The sequence below is a fragment of the Salvelinus namaycush genome, unplaced genomic scaffold, assembly GCF_016432855.1.
Source record: "Salvelinus namaycush isolate Seneca unplaced genomic scaffold, SaNama_1.0 Scaffold997, whole genome shotgun sequence".
NCBI lineage: Eukaryota > Metazoa > Chordata > Actinopteri > Salmoniformes > Salmonidae > Salvelinus > Salvelinus namaycush.
In genome coordinates, this window is record NW_024061749.1 from 1 (window position 1) to 7,381 (window position 7,381).

A 7,381-nucleotide genomic window follows, 5' to 3' on the forward strand; every position below is an offset into this window, starting at 1 on the left:
CTCCTATTCATGTTGGAGCCAGTCTCTCTCCTCTTCATGTTGGAGTCAGTCTCTCTCCTTTTCATTTGAGCCAGTCTCTCTCCTATTCATTTGAGCCAGTCTCTCTCCTATTCATTTGAGCCAGTCTCTCTCCTATTCATTTGAGCCAGTCTCTCTCCTATTCATTTGAGCCAATCTCTCTCCTGTTCATTTGAGCCAGTCTCTCTCCTATTCATTTGAGCCAGTCTCTCTCCTGTTCATTTCAGCCAATCTCTCTCCTATTCATTTCAGCCAGTCTCTCTCCTCTTCATCTTTCAGCCAGTCTCTCTCCTATTAATCGTTCAGCCAGTCTCTCTCCTCTTCATGTTGGAGCCAGTCTCTCTCCTATTCATGTTGGAGTCAGTCTCTCTCCTATTCGTGTTGGAGCCAGTCTCTCTCCTCTTCATCTTTCAGCCAGTCTCTCTCCTCTTCATGTTGGAGCCAGTCTCTCTCCTCTTCATTGTTCAGCCAGTCTCTCTCCTCTTCATGTTGGAGCCAGTCTCTCTCCTCTTCATGTTGGAGCCAGTCTCTCTCCTATTCATGTTAGAGCCAGTCTCTCTCCTATTCATTTGAGCCAGTCTCTCTCCTCTTCATGTTGGAGCCAGTCTCTCTCCTATTCATGTTGGAGCCAGTCTCTCTCCTATTCATGTTAGAGCCATGCTCTCTCTATGTCATGTTTGAGCCAGTCTCTCTCCTATTCATGTTGGAGCCAGTCTCTCTCCTCTTCATGTTGGAGCCAGTCTCTCTCCTCTTCATGTTGGAGCCAGTCTCTCTCCTATTCATGTTGGAGCCAGTTTCTCTCCTATTCATCTTTCAGCCAGTCTCTCTCCTATTCATGTTGGAGCCAGTCTCTCTCCTCTTCATGTTGGAGCCAGTCTCTCTCCTCTTCATGTTTGAGCCAGTCTCTCTCCTATTAATGTTGGAGCCAGTCTCTCTCCTATTCATGTTGGAGCCAGTCTCTCTCCTTTTCATCTTTCAGCCAGTCTCTCTCCTATTCTTGTTTGAGCCAGTCTCTCTCCTATTCATGTTGGAGCCAGTCTCTCTCCTCTTCATGTTGGAGCCAGTCTCTCTCCTATTCATGTTGGAGTCAGTCTCTCTCCTATTCATGTTGGAGCCAGTCTCTCTCCTCTTCATGTTGGAGCCAGTCTCTCTCCTCTTCATTTGAGCCAGTCTCTCTCCTATTCATGTTGGAGCCAGTCTCTCTCCACTTCATGTTGGAGCCAGTCTCTCTCCTCTTCATGTTGGAGCCAGTCTCTCTCCTCTTCATTTGAGCCAGTCTCTCTCCTCTTCATGTTGGAGCCAGTCTCTCTCATATTCATCTTTCAGCCAGTCTCTCTCCTATTCATCTTTCAGCCAGTCTCTCTCCTATTCATGGTGGAGCCAGTCTCTCGCCTCTTCATGTTGGAGCCAGTCTCTCTCCTCTTCATGTCTGAGCCAGGCTCTCTCCTCTTCATGTTGGAGTCAGTCTCTCTCCTATTCATGTTGGAGCCAGTCTCTCTCCTATTCATGTTAGAGCCAGTCTCTCTCCTATTCATTTGAGCCAGTCTCTCTCCTCTTCATGTTGGAGCCAGTCTCTCTCCTCTTCATCGTTCAGCCAGTCTCTCTCCTCTTCATGCTGGAGCCAGTCTCTCTCCTCTTCATGTTGGAGCCAGTCTCTCTCCTATTCATGTTGGAGCCAGTCTCTCTCCTCTTCATGTTGGAGTCAGTCTCTCTCCTTTTCATTTGAGCCAGTCTCTCTCCTATTCATTTGAGCCAGTCTCTCTCCTATTCATTTGAGCCAGTCTCTCTCCTATTCATTTGAGCCAGTCTCTCTCCTATTCATTTGAGCCAATCTCTCTCCTGTTCATTTGAGCCAGTCTCTCTCCTATTCATTTGAGCCAGTCTCTCTCCTGTTCATTTCAGCCAATCTCTCTCCTATTCATTTCAGCCAGTCTCTCTCCTCTTCATCTTTCAGCCAGTCTCTCTACTATTAATCGTTCAGCCAGTCTCTCTCCTCTTCATGTTGGAGCCAGTCTCTCTCCTATTCATGTTGGAGTCAGTCTCTCTCCTATTCGTGTTGGAGCCAGTCTCTCTCCTCTTCATCTGTCAGCCAGTCTCTCTCCTCTTCATGTTGGAGCCAGTCTCTCTCCTCTTCATTGTTCAGCCAGTCTCTCTCCTCTTCATGTTGGAGCCAGTCTCTCTCCTATTCATGTTAGAGCCAGTCTCTCTCCTATTCATTTGAGCCAGTCTCTCTCCTCTTCATGTTGGAGCCAGTCTCTCTCCTATTCATGTTGGAGCCAGTCTCTCTCCTATTCATGTTAGAGCCATGCTCTCTCTATGTCATGTTTGAGCCAGTCTCTCTCCTATTCATGTTGGAGCCAGTCTCTCTCCTCTTCATGTTGGAGCCAGTCTCTCTCCTCTTCATGTTGGAGCCAGTCTCTCTCCTATTCATGTTGGAGCCAGTTTCTCTCCTATTCATCTTTCAGCCAGTCTCTCTCCTATTCATGTTGGAGCCAGTCTCTCTCCTCTTCATGTTGGAGCCAGTCTCTCTCCTCTTCATGTTTGAGCCAGTCTCTCTCCTATTAATGTTGGAGCCAGTCTCTCTCCTATTCATGTTGGAGCCAGTCTCTCTCCTATTCATCTTTCAGCCAGTCTCTCTCCTATTCTTGTTTGAGCCAGTCTCTCTCCTATTCATGTTGGAGCCAGTCTCTCTCCTCTTCATCGTTCAGCCAGTCTCTCTCCTATTCATGTTGGAGTCAGTCTCTCTCCTATTCATGTTGGAGCCAGTCTCTCTCCTCTTCATGTTGGAGCCAGTCTCTCTCCTCTTCATGTTGGAGCCAGTCTCTCTCCTCTTCATTTGAGCCAGTCTCTCTCCTCTTCATGTTGGAGCCAGTCTCTCTCATATTCATCTTTCAGCCAGTCTCTCTCCTATTCATGTTGGAGCCAGTCTCTCTCCTCTTCATGTTGGAGCCAGTCTCTCTCCTCTTCATTTGAGCCAGTCTCTCTCCTATTCATGTTGGAGCCAGTCTCTCTCCTCTTCATGTTGGAGCCAGTCTCTCTCCTCTTCATGTTGGAGCCAGTCTCTCTCCTCTTCATTTGAGCCAGTCTCTCTCCTCTTCATGTTGGAGCCAGTCTCTCTCATATTCATCTTTCAGCCAGTCTCTCTCCTATTCATCTTTCAGCCAGTCTCTCTCCTATTCATGGTGGAGCCAGTCTCTCGCCTCTTCATGTTGGAGCCAGTCTCTCTCCTCTTCATGTCTGAGCCAGGCTCTCTCCTCTTCATGTTGGAGTCAGTCTCTCTCCTATTCATGTTGGAGCCAGTCTCTCTCCTATTCATGTTAGAGCCAGTCTCTCTCCTATTCATTTGAGCCAGTCTCTCTCCTCTTCATGCTGGAGCCAGTCTCTCTCCTCTTCATGTTGGAGCCAGTCTCTCTCCTATTCATGTTGGAGCCAGTCTCTCTCCTCTTCATGTTGGAGTCAGTCTCTCTCCTTTTCATTTGAGCCAGTCTCTCTCCTATTCATTTGAGCCAGTCTCTCTCCTATTCATTTGAGCCAGTCTCTCTCCTATTCATTTGAGCCAGTCTCTCTCCTATTCATTTGAGCCAATCTCTCTCCTGTTCATTTGAGCCAGTCTCTCTCCTATTCATTTGAGCCAGTCTCTCTCCTGTTCATTTCAGCCAATCTCTCTCCTATTCATTTCAGCCAGTCTCTCTCCTCTTCATCTTTCAGCCAGTCTCTCTCCTATTAATCGTTCAGCCAGTCTCTCTCCTCTTCATGTTGGAGCCAGTCTCTCTCCTATTCATGTTGGAGTCAGTCTCTCTCCTATTCGTGTTGGAGCCAGTCTCTCTCCTCTTCATCTTTCAGCCAGTCTCTCTCCTCTTCATGTTGGAGCCAGTCTCTCTCCTCTTCATTGTTCAGCCAGTCTCTCTCCTCTTCATGTTGGAGCCAGTCTCTCTCCTCTTCATGTTGGAGCCAGTCTCTCTCCTATTCATGTTAGAGCCAGTCTCTCTCCTATTCATTTGAGCCAGTCTCTCTCCTCTTCATGTTGGAGCCAGTCTCTCTCCTATTCATGTTGGAGCCAGTCTCTCTCCTATTCATGTTAGAGCCATGCTCTCTCTATGTCATGTTTGAGCCAGTCTCTCTCCTATTCATGTTGGAGCCAGTCTCTCTCCTCTTCATGTTGGAGCCAGTCTCTCTCCTCTTCATGTTGGAGCCAGTCTCTCTCCTATTCATGTTGGAGCCAGTTTCTCTCCTATTCATCTTTCAGCCAGTCTCTCTCCTATTCATGTTGGAGCCAGTCTCTCTCCTCTTCATGTTGGAGCCAGTCTCTCTCCTCTTCATGTTTGAGCCAGTCTCTCTCCTATTAATGTTGGAGCCAGTCTCTCTCCTATTCATGTTGGAGCCAGTCTCTCTCCTATTCATCTTTCAGCCAGTCTCTCTCCTATTCTTGTTTGAGCCAGTCTCTCTCCTATTCATGTTGGAGCCAGTCTCTCTCCTCTTCATCGTTCAGCCAGTCTCTCTCCTATTCATGTTGGAGTCAGTCTCTCTCCTATTCATGTTGGAGCCAGTCTCTCTCCTCTTCATGTTGGAGCCAGTCTCTCTCCTCTTCATTTGAGCCAGTCTCTCTCCTATTCATGTTGGAGCCAGTCTCTCTCCTCTTCATGTTGGATCCAGTCTCTCTCCTCTTCATGTTGGAGCCAGTCTCTCTCCTCTTCATTTGAGCCAGTCTCTCTCCTCTTCATGTTGGAGCCAGTCTCTCTCATATTCATCTTTCAGCCAGTCTCTCTCCTATTCATCTTTCAGCCAGTCTCTCTCCTATTCATGGTGGAGCCAGTCTCTCGCCTCTTCATGTTGGAGCCAGTCTCTCTCCTCTTCATGTCTGAGCCAGGCTCTCTCCTCTTCATGTTGGAGTCAGTCTCTCTCCTATTCATGTTGGAGCCAGTCTCTCTCCTATTCATTTGAGCCAGTCTCTCTCCTATTCATCGTTCAGCCAGTCTCTCTCCTATTCATGTTGGAGCCAGTCTCTCTCCTCTTCATGTTGGAGCCAGTCTCTCTCCTATTCATGTTTGAGCCAGTCTCTCTCCTCTTCATGTTTGAGCCAGTCTCTCTCCTCTTCATCGTTCAGCCAGTCTCTCTCCTATTCATGTTGGAGCCAGTCTCTCTCCTATTCATGTTGGAGCCAGTCTCTCTCCTCTTCATGTTGGAGCCAGTCTCTCTCCTATTCATGTTTGAGCCAGTCTCTCTCCAATTCATGTTTGAGCCAGTCTCTCTCCTCTTCATCGTTCAGCCAGTCTCTCTCCTATTCATGTTGGAGCCAGTCTCTCTCCTATTCATGTTGGAGCCAGTCTCTCTCTTCTTCATATTGGAGCCAGTCTCTCTCTTCTTCATGTCAGAGCCAGTCTCTCTCCTATTCATGTTGGAGTCAGTCTCTCTCCTATTCATGTTGGAGCCAGTCTCTCTCCTATTCATCGTTCAGCCAGTCTCTCTCCTATTCATGTTGGAGCCAGTCTCTCTCCTCTTCATGTTGGAGCCAGTCTCTCTCCTATTCATGTTAGAGCCAGTCTCTCTCCTCTTCATGTTGGAGCCAGTCTCTCTCCTATTCATGTTAGAGCCAGTCTCTCTCCTATTCATTTGAGCCAGTCTCTCTCCTCTTCATGTTGGAGCCAGTCTCTCTCCTCTTCATCGTTCAGCCAGTCTCTCTCCTCTTCATGTTGGAGCCAGTCTCTCTCCTCTTCATCGTTCAGCCAGTCTCTCTCCTCTTCATGTTGGAGCCAGTCTCTCTCCTCTTCATGTTGGAGCCAGTCTCTCTCCTCTTCATGTTGGAGCCAGTCTCTCTCCTCTTCATGTTGGAGCCAGTCTCTCTCCTATTCATGTTGGAGCCAGTCTCTCTCCTATTCATGTTGGAGCCAGTCTCTCTCCTCTTCATGTTAGAGCCAGTCTCTCTCCTCTTCATGTTAGAGCCAGTCTCTCTCCTCTTCATGTTGGAGTCAGTCTCTCTCCTATTCATGTTGGAGCCAGTCTCTCTCCTCTTCATGTTGGAGCCAGTCTCTCTCCTATTCATGTTAGAGCCAGTCTCTCTCCTATTCATGTTGGAGCCAGTCTCTCTCCTATTCATGTTGGAGCCAGTCTCTCTCCTCTTCATGTTGGAGCCAGTCTCTCTCCTCTTCATGTTGGAGCCAGTCTCTCTCCTCTTCATGTTAGAGCCAGTCTCTCTCCTATTCATTTCAGCCAGTCTCTCTCCTATTCATGTTGGAGCCAGTCTCTCTCCTCTTCATCGTTCAGCCAGTCTCTCTCCTCTTCATGTTAGAGCCAATCTCTCTCCTATTCATGTTGGAGCCAGTCTCTCTCCTCTTCATGTTGGAGCCAGTCTCTCTCCTCTTCATGTTGGAGCCAGTCTCTCTCCTCTTCATGTTAGAGCCAGTCTCTCTCCTCTTCATCGTTCAGCCAGTCTCTCTCCTCTTCATGTTGGAGCCAGTCTCTCTCCTATTCATGTTGGAGCCAGTCTCTCTCCTCTTCATGTTGGAGCCAGTCTCTCTCCTCTTCATGTTGGAGCCAGTCTCTCTCCTCTTCATGTTGGAGCCAGTCTCTCTCCTCTTCATGTTAGAGCCAGTCTCTCTCCTATTCATGTTGGAGCCAGTCTCTCTCCTCTTCATGTTGGAGCCAGTCTCTCTCCTCTTCATGTTGGAGCCAGTCTCTCTCCTATTCATGTTAGAGCCAGTCTCTCTCCTCTTCATCGTTTAGCCAGTCTCTCTCTTCTTCATGTTGGAGCCAGTCTCTCTCCTATTCATGTTGGAGACAGTCTCTCTCCTATTCATGTCACTTTAAATGGACCACGGTGATGTGTGTTTGAGGCTGGGGGGGGTCACTTTAAATGGACCACGGTGATGTGTGTTTGAGGCTGGGGGGGGGGGGTCACTTTAAATAGACCACGGTGATGTGTGTTTGAGGCTGGGGGGGGGTCACTTTAAATAGACCACGGTGATGTGTGTTTGAGGCTGGGGTGGGTCACTTTAAATAGACCACGGTGATGTGTGTTTGAGGCTGGGGGGGGGTCACTTTAAATGGACCACGGTGGTGTGTGTTTGAGGCTGGGGGGGGTCACTTTAAATAGACCACGGTGATGTGTGTTTGAGGCTGGGGGGGGGGGGGGTCACTTTAAATGGACCACGGTGGTGTGTGTTTGAGGCTGGGGGGGGGTCACTTTAAATGGACCACGGTGGTGTGTGTTTGAGGCTGGGGGGGGGGTCACTTTAAATAGACCACGGTGGTGTGTGTTTGAGGCTGGGGGGGGGGGGTCACTTTAAATGGACCAGGGTGGTGTGTGTTTGAGGCTGGGGGGGGTCACTTTAAATGGACCAGGGTGGTGTGTGTTTGAGGCTGGGGG